Here is a 21094-nt window from a genome sequence, read left to right as displayed (position 1 = left end):
AGAATTCGGCCCATGGCAGGAGATCCACCCAGTCAGAATGGTGGGCATTAACGAAGTGCCGAAGGTAACTGGTCAGGTTCTGATTGATCCGCTCCACTTGACCATTAGACTGTGGGTGGTAAGCGGAGGAGAAGTCCAGGGTGACGTCCAGCAATTTACAAGTGGCTCTCCAGAAACGGGAAGTGAACTGTACCCCACGATCCGACACGATGTGACGGGGCAGGCCATGAAGACGGAAGATGTGGCGGATAAAGTCTTTAGCCAGCTCGGGTGCAGACGGAAGACCTGGCAGTGGAATGAAGTGAGCCATCTTGGAGAAGCGGTCAGCGACCACCCAAATGACCGTACAACCGGCAGAGACGGGTAGATCAGTAATGAAGTCCATCGCTATATGCTGCCAGGGGGCAGCAGGTACTGGCAGAGGTAGGAGGCGGCCGGCCGGCAGGTGTCTCGGAACTTTGTTGCGGGCGCAGGACACACAGGCAGAAACAAAGTCTATTACATCCTTGTGCAGGTTAGGCCACCAGTAGTGCCGGGTAATAAGCTGGAGGGTCTTTTTCTGACCGGCGTGGCCAGCTAGTTTAGACGAATGACCCCAGTGTAGGATCTTCTCCCGATCAGGTACTGGTACGAACGTCTTACCAGGAGGAAGACGATTTAGACTCACGGGAGCCACCTGCATTACTCTGGCGGGATCGATGATATGTTTCGGATCCTCCTCGAGATCAGACACCAGAAAGGACCGAGACAAGGCGTCCGCCTTGACGTTTTTGTCAGCCGGGCGAAAATGAAGGACAAAATCAAAACGAGCAAAAAACAAGGACCACCGGGCTTGGCGCGGGTTAAGTCTCTGGGCATGCTGGAGGTAAGCCAAGTTCTTGTGGTCAGTGTAAATTATTACTGGGTGAAGAGCCCCCTCGAGCAGGTAACGCCACTCCTCCAATGCCAGTTTGATGGCCAATAACTCTCGGTCTCCTATGGAATAGTTGCGCTCAGAGGAGGAGAAGAGTTTAGAGAAGAAGCCACAAGTTACCATCCTCCCGGAAGATGATTTTTGAGTAAGTACCGCTCCGGCTCCAGAGGAGGAGGCGTCAACTTCCAGGAAGAACTGTTTGTTGCCATCTGGGCGATGCAGCACCGGGGCGGAAGAGAAGGCCTGTTTAAGGGAAAGAAAGGCCTCCTCTGCTTCGGGTGGCCACTCTTTGGGATTAGTACCTTTACGGGTGAGCGCAGAAATTGGGGCCGTCCGGGAAGAGAAGTGTGGTATGAAGAGGCGGTAGTAGTTGGCGAAGCCCAGGAATCGCTGAATGGCCTTCAACCCCTCCGGTCGGGGCCATTTCTCGATGGCAGACAGTTTCTCAGGATCCATTTGTAGGCCGGTCTGAGAGATAATGTAGCCCAGAAACGGAAGCGAGGTCTGCTCAAAGAGGCACTTCTCAAATTTAGCGTAGAGATGGTTCTGCCTTAGCCTGAGCAGGACCTGACGAACGTCCCTCCGGTGAGTCTGGAGATCCGGAGAGAAGACCAAGATGTCGTCCAGGTACACCACTACGCAGGAGTAGAGAAGGTCCCGGAAGATGTCATTGACCAACTCTTGAAAGACGGCAGGAGCGTTACAGAGACCAAAGGGCATTACCAGGTATTCATAGTGGCCGTCCCGGGTGTTGAATGCCGTCTTCCATTCATCCCCCTGACGAATACGAACCAGGTTGTACGCCCCACGAAGGTCCAGTTTGGTGAAGATCCTAGCCCCCCTCAGGCGATCAAATAATTCTGGAATGAGCGGAAGGGGGTACTTATTCTTCACCGTGATCAGGTTTAGGCCTCTATAGTCTATACAGGGACGGAGAGAGCCGTCCTTCTTTTTGACGAAAAAGAAGCCTGCTCCCGCCGGGGAGGTAGATTTCCGGATGAATCCTCTGGCCAGATTCTCCTCAATATATTCGGACATTGACCGGGTCTCAGCAGCGGATAAAGGATAGATACGCCCACGGGGAGGAGTAGTACCGGGTAGCAGATCGATGGGACAGTCGTATGGTCTATGTGGTGGTAATGTCTCTGCCTCCTTTTTATTAAAGACATCTGCATAAGACCAATAAGGAATCGGAAGTCCAGGTAGATTAGCTGGAGTAGGAGAGGGACGGACGGGATGGACGGGAACCAGGCAGGTTTTATGACAGTCTTGTCCCCAGCGAAGGACCTCTCCGGTTTGCCAGTCTAGCACGGGTGCATGTCTCTGGAGCCAGGGCAGACCTAGCAAGAGGGCGTGAGAGAGTCCAGGCAGAACATGAAAGGAGATACTTTCAGAATGCAGCATTCCCACCTGCAGGGTAATGGATTCGGTGATGAGTTGAATGGGGCGAGGTAAGAGGCCCCCATCCACGGCAGCGACAGACAAGGGTACAGCCAGAGGTTTGGTGGGGATGCGGTATTTCTCAACCAGGGACTGTGAAATAAGGTTCCCGGCTGCTCCAGAGTCAAGTTGGGCTAGTTCGAAATAACGGTTCTCCCCGTAGATGATCGAAACTGACAACAGCAGGGATGGAGAGGATTTATTCTTGTCTAGGTGGACCTCTCTGAGCGAACCTAGACACAGGCGTTTCCCGACCTCTCCGGGCAGGCACGGATCCGGTGCTCCTTACTGCCACAGTAGAAGCAGCTCCCCTCGGCACGGCGTGAGTCCTGACGGGTTTTGACCATCTTGGTCTGGTCGACCTGCATAGGCTCAGGAGAGTGTACCTGGGGAGAGATGGAGGGAATGACGGGTTTCTGGAAAGTAGGAGCTAAACGTGGAATCCTTCTCTCACGGGTGACCTCTTTGGCACGCTCCTGGAACCGTAGGTCAATCCGGGTGGCAAGGGTTATTAGATCATCGAGAGAGGTAGGAATGTCCCGACCAGCAAGTTCATCTTTAATACGACCGGACAGACCCTCCCAGAAGACGGATACCAGAGCGTCGTTATCCCAGGCCAGCTCCGAGGCAAGGGTGCGGAACCGTATGGCATATTGGCCCACGGTGAGACCCTCCTGACGGAGGCGTAGCAGAGAGGATGCGGATGAGGTCTTCCGTCCGGGTTCGTCGAAGACTTTCCGGAAAGCCGAGAGAAAAGCAGGCAAGTTGGACACCAGGGGGTCTCCTCTCTCCCATAGAGGATTTAGCCAGGCCAGGGCCTCCCCGGTGAGATGGGACATGATAAAGGCAATTTTGGCCCGGTCGGAATTAAACTGATGGGACAAAAGTTCAAAGTGCAGGGTGCACTGATTTATGAAGCCCCGAGCCTGGACGGGGTCGCCTCCGAAGCGAGGAGGTGCAGAGAGCCGGGGTCCGGGGTAGGATACCATAGTATTAGTGGGCAGCGGAGCTGCCGGATTGCAAGATATGGCACTGGCGGAGGTTGTTGGTGGATCAGACAGAGTGTTCAGGCGAGTATTAACATTCCGCAGGTGACCCAGGATGGCCTCCTGTTGGGACCTCTGACGGGACAGTTCAAGACAGAGGTCCGAGAGCGAGGGAGCTTGGGTGCCACCGGGTTCCATTGCCCGAGCAAACTGTAACGGGTCCGGGAGGCGGAACCTCTGAGCTACTATACAAGGGGGCGGCCCTTGTAAGGGAGCGGGTGGCAGTCTCTGGGTGAACGGACAGGGAGTTACGGCAAGTGATCAGGGCAGTCTCTGGGTAAGGGGTAGGTACGACCTGTGATGGCGGAGCCTCCGGGTAGGCTAGCAGGCAGATGGTAGATGTGTGCTCCCAGGTGAGCAAGCGAGAGTCTCTGGAATAGCAGGTGGTCACGGCACGTGACGGCGGAACCTCCGGGCTGGCAGGCAGGTAGGTAACGGAGAAGCGCTCCCAGGTGAGCGGGCAAGAGTCTCTGGAATAGCTGGTGGTCACCGCACGTGACAACGGGACCTCCGGGCTGGCAAGCAGGCAGGTAACGGAGATGCGCTCCCAGGTGAGCGGGCAAGAGTCTCTGAGATAGCTGGTGGTCACAGCACGTGACAACGGAGCCTCCGGGCTGGCAAGCAGGCAGGTAGCGGAGAAGCGCTCCCAGGTGAGCGGGCAAGCTGGTCCATAGACAGACTGACCGGAGTTGTAAGGCAGACCGTCGGACCTCAGGCAAGCAGGCAGGTAGCTGATGTGCGCTCCCAGGTGAGCGGACAAGTTGGTCCTTAGACAGACTGACCGGAGTTGTAAGGCAGACCGTCGGACCTCAGGCAGGCAGGCAGGTAACAAGTATTCAGGCAGGAATCAGGCAGGTAACTAGCAGGAAACTGGCAGGAAACTGGCAGGTAACTGGCAACGGGACCTGAGGGCTGAAGCACAGGTGAGACACAGGTGCAAACAACATTGCTCGGGCACCTCCATTTTGGAGGAGGTGCCTTATATATGATGAAGTCCTCCGGCCATTGGCCGGGGACTCCTTAGGACGGCGCGCGCGGCCCCTTTAAGAGGAGGGGAGCGCGCGCGCGCGCGCCCTAAGCACAGGGGCCGGGAAGGAGCGCGCGCTGAGAGCAGAGCGGGAGGAGGACGCCGGGAAGGAGCGCGCGCTGACAGCAGAGCGGAGAGAGGACGCCGGGCACGGAGCAGAGCGGTGAGGGGAGCAGCGTCCCTGCCTAGCAGAGGGCAGGGACGCCAGCGCTACACTATGATGTAGATGCTATGTGGAATTGTAGCCTTAGGGCAGGGGTGAGAAATCCAAAATGTCACTTCCTACGCCCCCCCCGCTAGCACCATTTTGCCGGCCTCTGGCCATATAATTCTTCTTTAGACTGCAAGCACACGAACGCAGCATTTACTACTAAACCCTGCGGGGCATGCAACGCTGGACTACGTCCTGACATTGGCCCCTTCCAGTGTCAGGACATTCTTTGTGGGTGGTATTAGCGTGCTCTGCTGTCCTGTCCCGCTTCTATGATGAGCGCAGCAATTGCAATGCCTCCTATGTGATGTATATACAGCAGTTGCAGTGTCTCCTATGTGATGTAAATACAGCTGTTACAGTGTCTCCTATGTGATGTATATACAGCAATCGCAGTGCCTCTTATGTGATGTATTTACAGCAGTCGCTGTCTCCTATATGTTGTATATACAGCAGTCTCAGTTTCTCCTATATAATAAATATACAGCATCCGCTGTGTCTCCTATGTGATGTATATACAGCAGTTGCTGTGTGTTACACGCATGCCGCTAGGTTCAGATAGGGGCGAGACAGGTTACATGAATTCTTTGGAATCCTGGGGGAACCGTTACTCACGGAGACCATAGACCATGTGCTGCAGCTTCTTTCAGGCACACAGGGGTCTTGACCGTCGGGCACAGACACGTAAATTGTTTCACTTGCTCACCAGACATACTTGACAAGAGTCCTCATAAACGATAGAACAGTAGCATTTAATAAGAAGCCGCACAGGCAGTGCAAGTTAAGTCTTATCAGCAACAGACTCCAGTGACAAACAGTACAGTTTCCTTAGCAGCACAGCAGTTCACAGTTTTCCCAGTAGCACAGGACAGCACAGTTCTAATACAAAGACACATTAACGAACACAGAATTCTTTACAGCACAGTGAGATGGAGGAGGGGGAGGGTTTGCTGAGGGAGATGATCCCTGTAAACCATTTCTTACAGTCCTTATCTTTCTGCTTGACAATACTCTGCACTGCTAGTTCAGGAACTCTACCTTACTTGTGCTTAGCTTCACTCCTGACTTGAATCCTTTTTACTTGCAGGGGCACTTCTGTCAGATGCAGAACACACACACCACCTTTCTCTTTGGCTCCAGCCAGATAGTAAACAACTTCCCCACAATCCCCCTGGGGCTCTGCTAAAACCCTCCCTGTCTCCTGTGACTGTGTTAACCCTTCTAGTTGCTGGATGCTTCTGGAGCACAACACTTCCAGTCTCATGTGCTTGTGTTACTTCTAATAGTTGCTGAATGCTTTTAAAGCAACAGCACTACTTGTGATTGTCACACTCTACAACAGCACTACTTCTGCATGCCACACTCTTCCCTCCTTTTTGAATGTCGTTCTCGACATTCGTCTTAATTGGTCAATCTGACCAATTCTGAGACAGTGGTGAAAGTTGGATAGCTTTATATACAAATTGGCATTGACAAATTGGTATAATGTTCATAAACATTGATAACAACCTATTCTTACAACCTTTTTCTTGTAGTACGCCTGTAAGAAATAAACAATTAACACAATTAAAACATTCAGCATCTCTTCAGCTGGAGCTTTTCATACGTCTTCAATAAGCTCTCTCTATCTATGCTTTAACAGTTCTTTGTTTCTACAAAGTCTTTTAAGAAAAATCAAAGCATGAAAACAAGTCTTTCCAGTAGGCAACATCTTCCATACTGCCTCTCGGTGGTGAATATCACTCAAGTGGGCTTACCTGGTCCGCAGGCAGAGATACCTGTTTCCAGTTGACTGTCCTAGGCACTTGACTCGGTTCACCAAGTGTCTCATACGTCAGCATCACTGGCCTCCTCACTTCTCGAGTCGACATCCTCCTGGTGGGTTGTTCCTCAGATACCACGGGTTCTTCGGTCAAAGGAGTTTCATTCGCCGCACTCATTTCCCGTGCTTCCTCAGATGCTCTTGGAGCTGCCTATGTAGGTTCATGTACTTCTCCGGAGTCACCTGTTTCCGCAGAGTCTGGTAATTCCGCTCCTTCTGAGTGTCGTTCGGTCTCTTCAATGACCGGTGTTCGATCATCAGATTTGAATTGGACTTCATCTGTACTCCATGGTATGAACTCTGGAGCCTCAGGACTTAGTTCACTCTCCTGAGGATGGTGCACCCCTCTCCTTGCCGGCCCGAGAAATACAATGGTGTGTTCTTCTCCATCGGAACTTTCAAGGTCACTATCCACCTCCAGCGCTTCAGTCTGTGGTGGTCCCTTAGTCGATCTCGGACGATGTCGGTCTACTTCTGGGAAGTCTTGTAGTGGGAGATAATCACAGGGTAGTAGTAAATTCTGATGGACTATTCTGGTTTTCTTGTCTCCCGTTTCCAATCGGATTTCATACACTGGGCTGTCATCAGCTTTCCTCCTTACGACCACATACACTTTGTCTTGACAGTATGAACAAAGTTTTCCTGGACCGCCTTTCTCACGTACGTTCTTGACTAGCACCCGGCTTCCCGATGCCAATTCTGCTCCATAAAATTTTCAATCATAGCACGTCTTACTCTTGCTCTGTCCTTGCGTAACCACTTTGGACACTACGTTGTATGTCTCTGCCATCCATTCCTTCCATTTCCGAACGTACTCTGGATACGTTCTGTTAGTCTCTGACACCGGAGTACCGAACATGATGGCAGTCTTGGCGTTCGTACATACAATAGGAAAAAGGGTGAGTAACCCATTGCATCGCTCTTTGTACAGTTATAGGCATGTACCACTTTTGACAGAGAACTCTTCCAGTCTTTCTTCTCATCAGCTGTTAAAGTGTGCAACATCGACAATAATGTCCGGTTAAAATGTTTCACTTGTCCATTACCCTCTGGGTGATAGGGCGTTGTGTGGGATCTCAGAATTCTACAGTACTTTCCTAGCTTGGCAAAGAGCTGGTTCTCAAATTCTCTTCCTTGGTCATGGTGTAACCTCGTAGGGAACCCAAACCTCAAAGCAAAATCTTTGAAGATCTTCTCTGCCGCTGTTCGACCTGATTTATTGGTGGTGGCATATGCTTGAGTAAATTAAGTGAAATGGTCCATCACCACCAAGATGTAATCGTAACCACCCTTGCACGTCTCGAGATGTAGAAAGTCTATTGAGACCATCTCAAACAGGTACATAGTTTGGATGTGGCCCATAGGTGCCCGGGTTGATGTGTTGGGACGTATATCTTTCAGACACCCACACTCCTTGGTCACATACCTCTCAATATCTCTCTGCATGTACGGCCAGAAAAAAAGGTCAAGGATAAAGTTGGTTGTCCTTTCCACTCCCAGGTGTCCCATATTTTCATGGAATTCTTTGAAGACCAAACTACGGAAAACTCTGGATAGTACCAACTGCCAGTTTTGTCCTCCTTACAGGATACCGTCTTCACTGAGATAGAGCTTCGTCCATTGTTTAATTAAAACAGATACTGCTGGTGACTGCTGCTGACTCATTGTCTCTCTCCCGTTTACTTGGAAAACGATTTTGGTCAGCATAAAATAGTATTCTACCAATTATCTGATCTTCCCATTGTGCTCTACGGATTTTCCCTTTTGGTAGTTGCTGAATAGACCGGGGGTGATCTTGTTCTCCCGCTTTTATGGTGGTTTCCACCGTCAATGGACACCACAATGGTGTGTCTTCCTCCTGATAAGTTTGTACTGCTTGGGTAGTGCTCTCAATTGCTTCCAGACTGACTTCCTCTGAGCATTCTTGCATGAGCTCCTCAGGTTCTAGTGGCATTCTTGACAATCCGTCAGCATCCGCATTGCATTTTCCTGGCCTGTACTGGCTGAAATTGAAGTCAGCTAGTCCAGCGACCCATCTCTGACCCACTGAATTCAGTTTGGCTGTAGTAAGGACATAGGTCAAAGGGTTGTTGTCAGTGTATACCTCAAACGCTTTGCTGTAGTAGAGATGATCTGTAAATCGTTCTCATATAGCCCATTTCAGTGCCAGGAACTCCAATTTTCCGGAATGTAGATGGTAATTCTTCTCGGTATCTGTCAGTGTTCTAGAACCGTAACCAATGACTCTCAATTTTCCATCTTGATGCTGATACAGGTCAGCTCCCAGTCCAACTTGAGAAGCATCACAATGAAGAACAAATGGTAAATTGAAATCAGGATATCCCAAGATGGGCGGTTTTACCTGGTAGTCTACTAGTTCTTCCAATACCTCCTGGTGGTCTGCTGTCCAGAGAATGGGCTGTTGGGACGAAACAGCATTGTTTCTTTTAAGCCCAGTTCTTTTTCTCCGTAGGTGTTGTCGTCTCTGTCGTCCCCCCCAAGAGGAGGTATAGTGGGGTGGCAATCATGGAGAAGTTCCGAATGTAAGTACGATAGTAGGAGAGGAATCCTAATATCTGCCTCAACTCCTCGACGGTAGAGGACCGCTTGTCTTTTAAGGCCAGTACCGGAGCGATTTCTGCGGAGTCCATTGTATATCCTTCTCTAGACACAATTTTCCCTAGAAATTGGACTTGTCTTTGGAACAGTTCACACTTCTTTGGGGTCAACTTAACTCCGTGTTGATGATACCATTGCAATACGGTCCTCATGTGTTCAACATGCTCCTGGAAGGTTTTGCTGTGTACCACATTGTCATCCAAGTACGGCTGGCAGATATCGTCCCTCAATCCTTCTAAACATGTCTCCATGCTCCTCTGGAATTCTGCTGGAGCTGAACTGAGCACAAACCGTATGCGGATCTACTCATATAACCCCCACGGTTTGATGAATGCTGTCAAGGGTCTACTGGACTCTTCGACAAACCCTTGGTGGTATGCCTTACCCTGATCGAGGACAGAGAACCAGGTACTTCCTGATAGGCTATCCAGCATATCTTGGATCTTTGGTATTGGGTGCCGATCAGGTACTGACTTTCGGTTTAGTTCCCGGTAATCACAACAGAGTCTCAACGTACCGTCCTTCTTCCTAACGCAAACAATAGGAGAGGAATAAGACGACTTTGACTTTTGGATCTAACCTCTGTTGATTAGGTCTTGTAAATACTCTTTCACTTCATGTTGTAATGGTTTCGGCACAGACATGTAACTTCTGGTTACTGGAGTCGTGTCTTTCAGATTGATTTTCAACTGCAACGATGGGATACATCCTATATCAGAGTCATCTTTGGAGAATGCATGACACTCTTCTCTCAGCATCTGTTTTGCTACCGCTTGATCTTCAGCACACAAGTGTTCCAGGGTTGCTGGGAGATCCCAGGACTCCGAGGTGGCTCATGCAATTTCTTCCCCTGGGCAACTCCTGTTCCTTGATGGGGAGACTGAATTCACTGTAGACTCCTGGGTGGGTCTCACACTGGCTGGATATAACATTTTAACGGTTTCAATGTGACCTAACACAGTCTTTGGATCCAGTCTAATTTCGTGTTTCGTAGTATTCATCACCGGTACTTTCACTCAAACAAACCCACCAGTAGGAATCGTAAGCACAGTCTCACCTTGAACTAGGCTTTCCGGAAGTTCTGAGGAGTCTTTTGGCACGAACAGTCTTTTATGGACTTTTCTTCCCGGTTCTACCCGGACTCCACACCTCACCCCCACCATTTGGTTTGCAGGGATGATGGCTGGGCTCCAGCCTACCTTGACTTCTTTTAGGTCCATTGTATTCTGTGCTTTCTTTACTTTATGAATCACATTCTCCACCACGGCGTTGGGTATGGCAAGTGATGTGGCAATTGCATCAACTACCAGCATCCCTGTGTTGTGTTTCGTGATGACCTCACTGAATACATTATAACCCAGGATAGGATCCTCTGCCACGTTCTGATCACTGGTCATGAAAAAAGGTACCAAAAGCTCAATGGTGTTGCTGTTGTTCGTGGCCCTCAGTTGGAAAGTCACTTCCACCCAGCCTATGAAATGGATTTCGGTCTGGTTGATGGCTTTGTTGTGGAGTTCCACTGGTCCTAAGAGTTGTTTTAGTGACAGAAGGCAGGTATGTGGCAGGTAGCGCCTTCTCTATTCTTCAATTAAAAGGCTCACTTGGGCTCCTGTGTCCCACAGTGCTTTTACCAGGAGTCCATCTAGCTGGCACCGTATAAAGCACCTTTTACCAATTAGGCTGATGAGGCTATCTTTACTGACCGAGGAATCCTCCTCCCAGGAGTACATCATTTGACCTCCGCACTGGGCATTAAATAACTGATGCCCCTGTCTCTCTTGCAGCTGTTGTAGACGGGAACACACTTGGGGATAGTACTGACGCAGCCATTTTACCTCATGCACCGTTCTGGGGTTTGGTGAGATTTGGATTTGCTTCTGGGGTCTCCTCCGTGTCGCGGTTACCAGTTGCCCCACACTGCAACCTCCTGTCTTTTAACCTAAACGACCGTGACCATTGGCATTCCTTGGCATAATGTCCTTCCTCACCACATCTTAGACAGTGGACACATACCGTACTCTGATTTGATGAACGGCAGGCTTGACAAGCCGGGTATCTTCTGTTTTGGAACCCACTCCTGAGTCTGAGGGATACAAGTTCTGACCTGTAACGAATCAACTTTTTCACCTCAATCAACTTGGCTCGTAGTTCTCCGATTACTTCCTCCCAGTCAGCGCTGGCGGTTCTCTCTTTTGTTGGTGATATAAGGTTCCCTCTCGGAGGCGGTATTGGAGGGTCTCCATGATGATCTTCGGACTGGCCACTGGGGGTCTCCAACTTCAGCTGACTCATTTTGGTGATTTTAGGAGCAAAGCCTTTCTTTAACTTCTGTTCGCTCTCTGACTCCAAACTAGCTGCCTCATTCATTTTTTCAATTAGGACTTCATCCCAAATGCCAGGATCTTCTAGGTACTGTTTCAGCTGCAACTTGAGGTCTTTGTTGATTAACCCTGATCCCAATGATCTCAAGAACTTCTGGACTAGTCCAGCATCAAACTTCTCTTCCGCATCTACATCTCTGGATGCAAACAGTCTATCCTTCGGTTCAATTGCTCTGAACAAGAATCTTTGGGGTGAGTCATTATTTTTCTGTGAGATGTTAATGAGTCGGTGGAACAATTCTGAAGTACTCTCTTCTTTATAGTGCCCTTTTAAAATCATCTTCAGGTGTTACAAGATCAGTTGACTCTACATTTCTAACATACTACGCAGGTTCAGTCCTGGGCTGATCGCTTTCACCACCCCCTCAACGATCTCATCTGGCTGGTAGCCTTTCTGTAAGCCTGCATCGATCTGGTGCAATAAGTTCATATAAGACAGTCTATCTTTCTGTTCACACTCTCCAATCTGTCCCAGGATCTTGAATTCTTTCCTTATGGTGATTTGTGGTGTTAGAGAGGACTGTCTTCCTGATTTATCTAACCCGAGCAGGTTAAAGGTCCCGTCTGAGTCTGTCACCCGTTCAGAGGTTTTGGTCAATTCCTGCAGGGCTGTTGTTAGGGCTTTGAATTGTTCTTTTAATTCCTGTAGTTCAGTCTGTGGACGGAGATTCCCACTTTTGGTAATTGGTGCCGCCCCTCCATCCTCCAACTTCAACCTGGTTAGAAACTGTGTTAGTTCCTGTAGGAATGTCCCCATGATGTCCTCAGCTTCTTTCTCCCCCAGCTCATCCATTTTTGCATTAATGGCAGCTAACAGTTGCCTGCGGTTGTGTGCTTTAGAAATCTGTTCTTCTGACATCTTTATATGTTCTGCTACTGTTCTCAACTCTTCACAGGTTAACTGAAGCAGCTCACTAATTCTGTCCATTTGTATTTCCACATCCATTGCTGCTAGTAAGTTTTCTTTAGTTCTGGTCCCCTTTAACTGGTGTAGCAGAGTTGAGTTGAGGTGCTGTGCTGCTATGTTTTTCCAGACACTTTTTGTACAGGACAGCACAGTTCTAATGCAAAGACACATTAATGAACACAGCATTCTTTACAGCACAGTGAGATGGAGGAGGGGGGGAGGGTTTGCTGAGGGAGACGATTCCTGTGACACCGTTTCTTACAGTTCTTACCTTTCTGCTTGACAATACTCTGCACTGCTAGTTCAGGAACTCTACCTGACCTGTGCTTAGCTTCACTCCTGACTTGAATCCTTTTCACTTGCATGGACGCTTCTGTGAGATACAGAACACACACACCACCTTTCTATTCGGCTCCAGCCAGACAGTAAACAGCTTCCCCACAATCCCCCTGGGGCTCTACTAAAACACTCCCTGTTTCCTGTGACTGTGTTAACCCCTCTAGTTGCTGGATGCTTCTGGAGCACAACACTTCCTGTCTCATGTGCTTGTGTTACTTCTAATAGTGGCTGAATGCTTTTAAAGCAACAGCATTAATTCTGCATGTCACACTGTGCAACAGCACTTCTAGATGTCACATGTGTCTCCTATGTGATGTATATACCGCAGTTGCAGTGTCTCATATATGATGTATATACAGTAGTTGCTGTGTCTCCTATGTGATGCATATACAGCAGTTGCAGTGTCTCCTATGTGATATATGTCCAGTTTCAGAGCCCGAGAATTGTTCACGATGTCCGGACCTGTTGACAATCTCCTGAACTGAACTCAATAACCTCATATATGCTGTTGAGTTCGACTTAGGAGACTCACGGCCAGTCTGGACGTTGCTTTCCGTACTCGGACCATGAATGACAGCCATATATAGATGTTAAAGGGGCATATATGCTGCCCCTATGCATTAGTAAGGCCTCCATTATGGATGCATCATCTAAAACTACTGAATGGGGCACTTCTGGCTTGTATGAAGAACCTCACATCAAGACCCAAAAAGTATGACAATGCAGCTATATTCCCTAGTGGTATGGTATGACAGCGCTATTTGAGCACTATATGACACACTATTAGTAGGGGCACTTTAAAGGTCACCAACCATCCCAAAACCAGCCATGACTAGCAACAATAGGCTGATGATACCCCTCAACTGGACGCATTTATGCACATGTAGTCAGCAGCCTGAATAGGAAGGTTAATAACAGGAATTATTTCTGCAAGTGCCAAGGCCAGCCTCTGCTATATTGTTCTAGTCTTTAATCCGAGAGATCCAGCTGGCACAAGCAGCTGGCACATGCAGAGGAGATAGAGAGATATGAGGGGATGAACAAATCAATGTCTCTTCATGTGGATGCTGCGCGGTGCAGGCAGGGGGATCAATGGTAGTTGCATTATTCTGCGCCCTCCTCCCCAGGCCCTGTATGATGATCCCTGCTGCAAGATACATGGAATAAAGGTAGATCTATCTCTACCCCTGTGCAAAGCAATGGCTGCAAATCTGCAGCAGGATTAAGGGGATGCTGCGGACAAATCCTTGCTTCATCTCCCAGGAAGATCAGAAGCTCCCCATGCACAGTTTATCCAATCCACCATCCCCTGCCACTTTCACTCCAATTTGTGGTGCATTAGATCCTCACATCATTATGTTCTTACTACACTTAGCAGGCAATTAGTAGGGAAGCTGCAGCTTCTGCCATCCTAGACTCAGAGGAGAGCAGGAGATCCCCTCACCCCAGGGATCCCCTCACCCCAGGGATCCCCTCCTGCATGCATCTGCAGGTAGGGGACATTGCTGTCGTGGACTGGACAGGGGTATTCACACAGGAGAAGGATGCTGCTGGTGGTGATCTGGGTGCTGGAGGCTCCTAAAAGGTAAACTACTTGCCCTTAACCTATTCTCTCCCAGATGTTTTTAGGTGAATGCAGATCCTTGATGACCTCCTTATGACCTTGCAAAAGAGCTATACCCTTAAGAACAGCGCCCTCTCCAGGTTGTCAGCACACAGTACCATTTGCATGAGTGGGATGCATGGAATAGATCTCTGTAGTCTCTGTTCACAACAGGGAATTTCTAGTGTATGTCCCTTTAAGAAAAAGACTAGGAAGAGTTGTCATAGGAGAGGATAATTACGTCATCAGGTGAACATGATAATGAATGTAGGAGGTCATTGGCATGTCTGTTCCCAAAATGAGTAGGTTCCTTATGTAAGCATCATTCCTATAGAAGGACAAGTCCCAGCATACTGTCAGGACCTAAATCACTTCTGTATGTGTCACATGACTATTGTAAATTCAAGCATGGAAAAGTATGCTGAGACTTGTAGTCCTTCAAGGGATCAATGGGACATTGGCTAATTGACTTTTAAAGAGAAAGTAGAGATGTCACCAACCTCCAAAGAAACCCCCTGTACAATCATACAGCACTTAGAAAAGTTACTGCACAACTTTTGATTGTTTTTTATTCACAGTTGTAGCAGAGCTGAATGTGCGACTTCTGTCTTTTAGAGATTTTTCTCTAGTATCTGAGCTAAGATTCAACTTACCTTCAGTCCAATGTAAAACAGATTGTGATGTTAGGAAGGAATTATGGCAAATGGCAAAATCCTCTCGACTACGTCTGCCTAAATGAGTTTCTTAAAGATAAAAATAGTTTTTTTTTTCTTTTTTTTTTTTTAATTCTCTATTGTTATGATCGAAATGCTTGCTATCCCAGTAATAATGTATTATTCTTAGTAGTAGTACTAGTAGTATTAGTAGTGGTAATAATATTTCATTATGTTATTTTTATTATCATTATTGTATTTCATTATTATTATATTTGCATATTATTATTATTATTATAATTGTTGTTGTTATTATTATTTTAATATTCTTCTTATTATATTATTATTTATTTATTTTGTTATTATTTTTATTATAATAATCATCATCATTATTACACTATAACACTCAGTTTTGATCCCTCCCTTCTTTTTATATACATATAACCACAAGTTTTAATAGTTTTTATTATTGCACATATTCTTTTTTTTTATTATTCTTATTCTATGATATTATTTAGCTATGTGTCTTTATTATTTTAGATTATTATGTATTATTTTTAGATTAATTTATAATTATTGAATACATTATACTGCATTATTTATAAGCCTGTTACAATACTTTTATCAATATATAATACTATTTATTAATATATCCTCATTGTACTGTCACTTCCTTAAACTTTTATACTTTTATACATATTTTATCATTACCATTGTTATTAGAACATTTTTTTTATATCATGGTGTGTTATACATCTAAAATAATAATCACGACCATCATTAATAAATATATATATAATAAAATAATGATGTAATATATATATATTGTATATAACATATATTATATAATATATTATATATATATTATATGTATATATTATATATATATAATATATGTATATATTATATATTTTATACATATATTATATATAATATATCATATATAATATATATATATACTATATATTTTATACATATATTATATATAATATATCATATATAATATATATCTTATATATATATATTATATATAGAATATATTATATATAATATATATAATATATGTTATATATACATGATTTATATATATTATATATATATTACATCATTATATTATTCTAAATATATAGATATATATAATATATATATATATGTATATATATAAATAGATATATAGTATATAATACATATAGATAGATATGTATATGTATCTAGCTATATATATATATATATATATATATATATAATTTTCTGTTATTATTACCCTCATCCAGCTATTTACAGAGCTCCCTCCTTCTGGAGAGGGGATAACAAGCCCAGATTTCCTATCCTCTGGTCCTCTGGCACTGAAAGGGTTAGGAGATGATGGAGGCAGTGGCTGGGAGTATGGGAGTAGGAGTGCATCCACCAGCAGCTCAGGCATGAGGAATGGGAACACTTGTCAGAAGACATGATGTGAGCCATCACCTGGGACTTCTTATTTCTATCACCTGTATGAGAAGAGCCCCTTCTCCTGTTCTGCATTCCAAGCAGCAGCAGCAGCAGCACATTAGTGATCTGGAGGATGCAGCACTGAGAGGAGGGGAGCAGGTGCCAGCATTTGACTTGCTGTAGTAGAGATCAGTGTGCTGAGAAGCCCCCTTAGCTGTCTCCTCCTTCCCCCCAATAAGGGTCTGTTGATCTTTTGCATCTGACTAGAGGGATTCAGCATTGGGGTCTATGGGTGCTTTGACCCAAGAAGTCTAATTCATTCGGCTGTTCAAACCAAGAGGTGGAGAATAGAAGGAACTGTGATCTCCTTCCTTTGGATCTGCTCTCTCCTTCTTCAAGGTACTGTACATTTCCATGCCTGGCTAGACTATGGGGCTAGTGACTAGTCTATATACTGTACACATGTATGTGGTGCATTGTGATACAAGGTCAGTATGTAGCAATAATCCTTGAGATGAATGGTAGAGGATTTTAACATGTCTGATGTCTTAAGTAGCTCTAGTTGGCATCCTAATCCTTGTGCATTGTCTTCTTCATCTGTAGGATTGTCATTACTTTCCTATATCCCTTCTATATCCCCTTGGATATGGTGCAGCAATGTGTTCCAGCACCTTGGACAGCTCCTGGGAGAAGAAGTTCATCACATCATTCCTCTGGTGGCTTTCTCTCCTTGGAGATTGCATCTTTTCATTGTCCCCCATGCAGATGCAGCAGAGTTGGATTAGTCATGTTGTTCTTTAGAGGTCTTTGTCTCCTATGCAGATGCAGCAGAGTTGGATTAGTCATGTTGTTCTTTAGAGGTCTTTGTCTCCTATGCAGATGCAGCAGAGTTGGATCAGTCATGTTGGCCTTTAGAGGTTTTTGTCTCCCATGCAGATGCAGCAGAGTTGGATTAGTCATGTTGGTCTTTAAATCTTTGTCTCCCATGCAGATGCAGCAGAGTTGGATTAGTCATGTTGTTCTTTAGAGGTTTTTGTCTCCCATGTAGATGCAGCAGAGTTGGATTAGTCATGTTGTTCTTTAGAGGTTTTTGTCTCCCATGTAGATGCAGCAGAGTTGGATTAGTCATGTTGGTCTTTAAATCTTTGTCTCCCATGCAGATGCAGCAGAGTTGGATTAGTCATGTTGGTCTTTAAATCTTTGTCTCCTATGCAGATGCAGCTGAGCTGGATCAGTCATGTTGTTCTTTAGCTAGTTATGGAACTGTTTTCCAGGTTAACCAGATTGAAAGCGCTATAACTATAGATGTAGCAGAGGTGAGTTTGTCATTGAGCCATGTCTTTTTTTTTTTTTTTTTTAACTCAGCGAGTGAATTACGATGATTTAAAAACAACCACCTTATATTATGTTACCTATCTGAATGACAAACTCGGCTCTGCTACATCTGACGACCCGCATTCTGCTGCATCGGTTTATTTGATGAATTCAGCCCCGCCGCGTCTGACAACCTGCACCCTGCTACATCTGTAGCTCGTCCGCTTATTACCAGTCTTCATAATGGAGCGTGGTCCTGAATACAAATTCCACAGCAACGGTGGAAAAGCAAAAAAAAATGTCATATTTATTTCTGAAAAAAAAATGGATTCTTGGATTGGACGTAGTGCGCGCACTCAGCCGGCCACAAATAACTCATTATTATTTTGTGCATTGAGGAATTAAAAAAAAAATTAAAAAAATTCAAGGTCACATTTTCTAAATCACCGAGAAGCTGCTGATGTAGCAGAGCTGAATGTGTCTTTCAACTGTTTCTTTTGGTAAAACATTACCATAATGCAAAATGATCCACCTAAGTATTCAGGTGGAATAGTCTTTTTTTTTTGTATACAGATGCAGCAGAGCTGAGTTTGTCATTTAGTTGTTTCTTTTATCTATGATGATTCGTCATTGATTTAGTAGAAATGCCACCAGTTTGCTCCTATATACCGCTCATTTTGCCTATTAATGGTGTAGCAGAGCTGAGTTTGTCATTCAGCTGTTTTCTTTGTGACAACTCATGCCATCATTATGCTTGGTAGAGTTGAGGTCTACTTACAATATTTGGGTGGCGTATAATCTTTTACTTGTGTGCAAATGTAGCAGAGCCGAGTTAGTCATTTAACTGTTTTTCATGTATTAGATGTAGCAGTGTGGAGTTTGCTATTTAACTGTTTATTTCGCTTGTCACTCTCTTGTCTGAGCTAAAAAAAAATAGGTTTCTCAGCAGGCAAATTCAGCTCTGCTACATCAATGTATTAAATGTTAGATTTAGCTCTTGACATACTCAGCTCTGCAACATCCCAATTTATTAAAACGTCATGTCTCGCAGAGCTTGTAGAAAGATTATATACTAATTACTGTGCAGCTCAATGTAAAGACAACTAACATGATGTCAGATTTAGCTCTTGACAAACTCAGCTCTGCTACATCCTAATATATCAAAACGTCATGTTTTTTTCTCCCTGGCGGAGCTTGTAGAAACATTATATACCAATTACTGTGCAGTCCAGTGTAAAACCGAGGAACGTGATGTTAGATTTAGCTCCTGACAAACTCGGCTCTGCTACATCTTTAATTGAAATTGGGTGATGTTTCTTTCCTTACAGTGCCCAATGGTGGAAAAAAAGGTAAAAAAAAAGTGGGATTTTATGGGTAGGAGGGAAGGAGGGGGTCTCATCATAACACTGCAGTGCTATTAAAGAGACGGCGGCGAGCAGGAAGCATCATTCCGACACGTCGCGTTGTTGGATAATACGGGTTACGCAGCATGTGATCTTGAAAACATTTCAAAGTAAGCAGCCGGAGCGATGAAAATGTGGGTTAATATCTTCTTATTGTTTTTTTTTTTTTTTGCAAGAACCAATAGACGGGAATATTTCTAACAGATGATGTGTGGGATCAGCGGTGTTATAATGCGCGGCCGTGTATTATAATGTGCACTTGACTCAGATGAACAGAATGTTTTCGAAAGGCATTAACGTCCGTGGAGGGCTCTAATCAAGGATGCAAAATGGTCATTTATCACCAAGGGTGGATGTTCTTTATAATGTACATTATAATAACATACAGATGTAGCAGAGCCGAGTTTGTCATTTGGTGCAATGGATTGTAAAACCATGATAGGTTAGTGTTGTTTTGATGTACAGTTGCGTGTAGATCTACTGTAATGACTTATTAAAGGGAATCTGTCAGAAGGTTTTTTTTTTCTGTTATGTTATCCGAGAGCAGCATGGTGTAGGGGCAGAGACCCTGATTCCAGTGATTTGTGACTTACAGGGCTGTTTTGCTGTTTCAATACAATCAGTATTTTATCAGCAGGAGATTATCACTACAGGACTAGGTGTCTCCTGTGCCTCCTGGTCCAGCCCCACCCCCAGCACTGATTCACTGGTTTCTAGACATTGTACACAGGAAGCAGCCAATCAGGGGTGTGGGCGGGGTTATACAGGGCTCAGCATTCCGAACTCTGCTAGATTTGCAGCAGAGAAAACAATGATTCTATCACAACTGCTGCACCCAGGAAGCTAAGTGATACATCGCTGTCATCAGGGTCTCTGCCCCTACATCAGGATTGCATAGCAAAAACATGCTGACATATTCCCTTTAAAGCTTGGGCTCCACAAGAACAGAGCGATCTTTAGCCACATGTCATTTGTTGATGCCCTCGGGTTTGAACATAAGACTACACATAAAAGAGCTAAGTAATGAACCTGCAGTCCTATGTAAAAACAAACTGGTATACCATGATGAGGTGTGCTAGTGTTATTATTCTGCACAATATATTATAATGGTGGTTTTACATAGGACTGCTGGTAAACATTATATGCTAGTGTTATTCTGCACGATATATTATAATGGTGGTTTTACATAGGACTGCTGGTAAGCATTATATTAAATGGATTGTCCAGGATTAGAAAAACATGATTGCTTTAAAAAACAAACAAAAAAAAAGCAACAGCACCTCCCCTTACTATGGGTTATCTCTAGTATAGCAACTCAACCCCTTTAAAATGAATGAAGCGGAGCTGCAATACCACCCACCACCCATTGGTCAGGAGCGGCGCTATTTCTGAAAGAACCTAGCCAGGTTTTTCGAATACTGGACAAACCCCTATAACAACATATTTAGCTCTGCTGCATATTGTATTGTATAATGTCTGAATAACTGTGTACAGATGAAGCTGAGCCGAGTTTGTCATCCTGTACTATGTGTTGTGTGATTTTACATAGATCTCCTGTTAAAACGGCTTCGTCAGTGAGTCACAAATAAACGACACGTTTGGCTCTGCTGCATCTGTTTTTATGCACAAGGTACAGGCAGAAATGTCGTCCTCGTGTAATAGATGATATACTGACGCTCATCTGTAGACATTCAGCCTTTACCTCCTCCTGATTGACCCACTGCACTCTCTTCCTCCATCAGATATTCTGCCACGTAATCATCAATGGGGATTCCCAGGCTATAAGGCAACAAGACTGTATATCCTGGACCAGAGTATATTGCAGAGCGCCTGTCAGGGACATGACACCCTAAAAATCATGTGATCGTGTTACATCGCTGGATGCTATCACGCTGTTACACTGACTTCTAGCCAGAAATGAAAGCATTTGGCCATATAAATCGGACTGAGATCAGACCGCAGTGCACGGACTGGCCGGCGGCTCT

At 45.3% G+C, this 21094-nt stretch overlaps 1 protein-coding gene across 8 annotated transcripts in view; it reads left to right on the top strand.

Annotated features, from left to right (window-relative positions):
• Positions 1-13821: 13821 nt before the first annotated feature.
• GRM5 (glutamate metabotropic receptor 5) overlaps positions 13822-21094 on the top strand; it is a 599946-nt gene continuing 592673 nt past the window's right edge. For 4 of the 8 annotated variants that reach the window (XM_073662044.1, XM_073662045.1, XM_073662047.1 and 1 more), the window contains exon 1: positions 16309-16791. The gene's annotated coding sequence lies outside the window, so the exon portion shown is untranslated. Of the gene's footprint in view, positions 14291-16308; positions 16792-19103; positions 19244-21094 lie in introns of those variants that run through there. The other 4 variants (XM_073662042.1, XM_073662046.1, XM_073662041.1 and 1 more) reach the window with 4 other exon arrangements.

Source organism: Phyllobates terribilis, unplaced genomic scaffold (genome assembly GCF_046119375.1).
Source record: "Phyllobates terribilis strain yellow unplaced genomic scaffold, ASM4611937v1 Scaffold_2__4_contigs__length_985480577, whole genome shotgun sequence".
In the NCBI taxonomy this organism is placed as follows: Eukaryota; Metazoa; Chordata; class Amphibia; order Anura; family Dendrobatidae; genus Phyllobates; species Phyllobates terribilis.
This window is presented reverse-complemented; position numbering and strand designations above follow the sequence as displayed.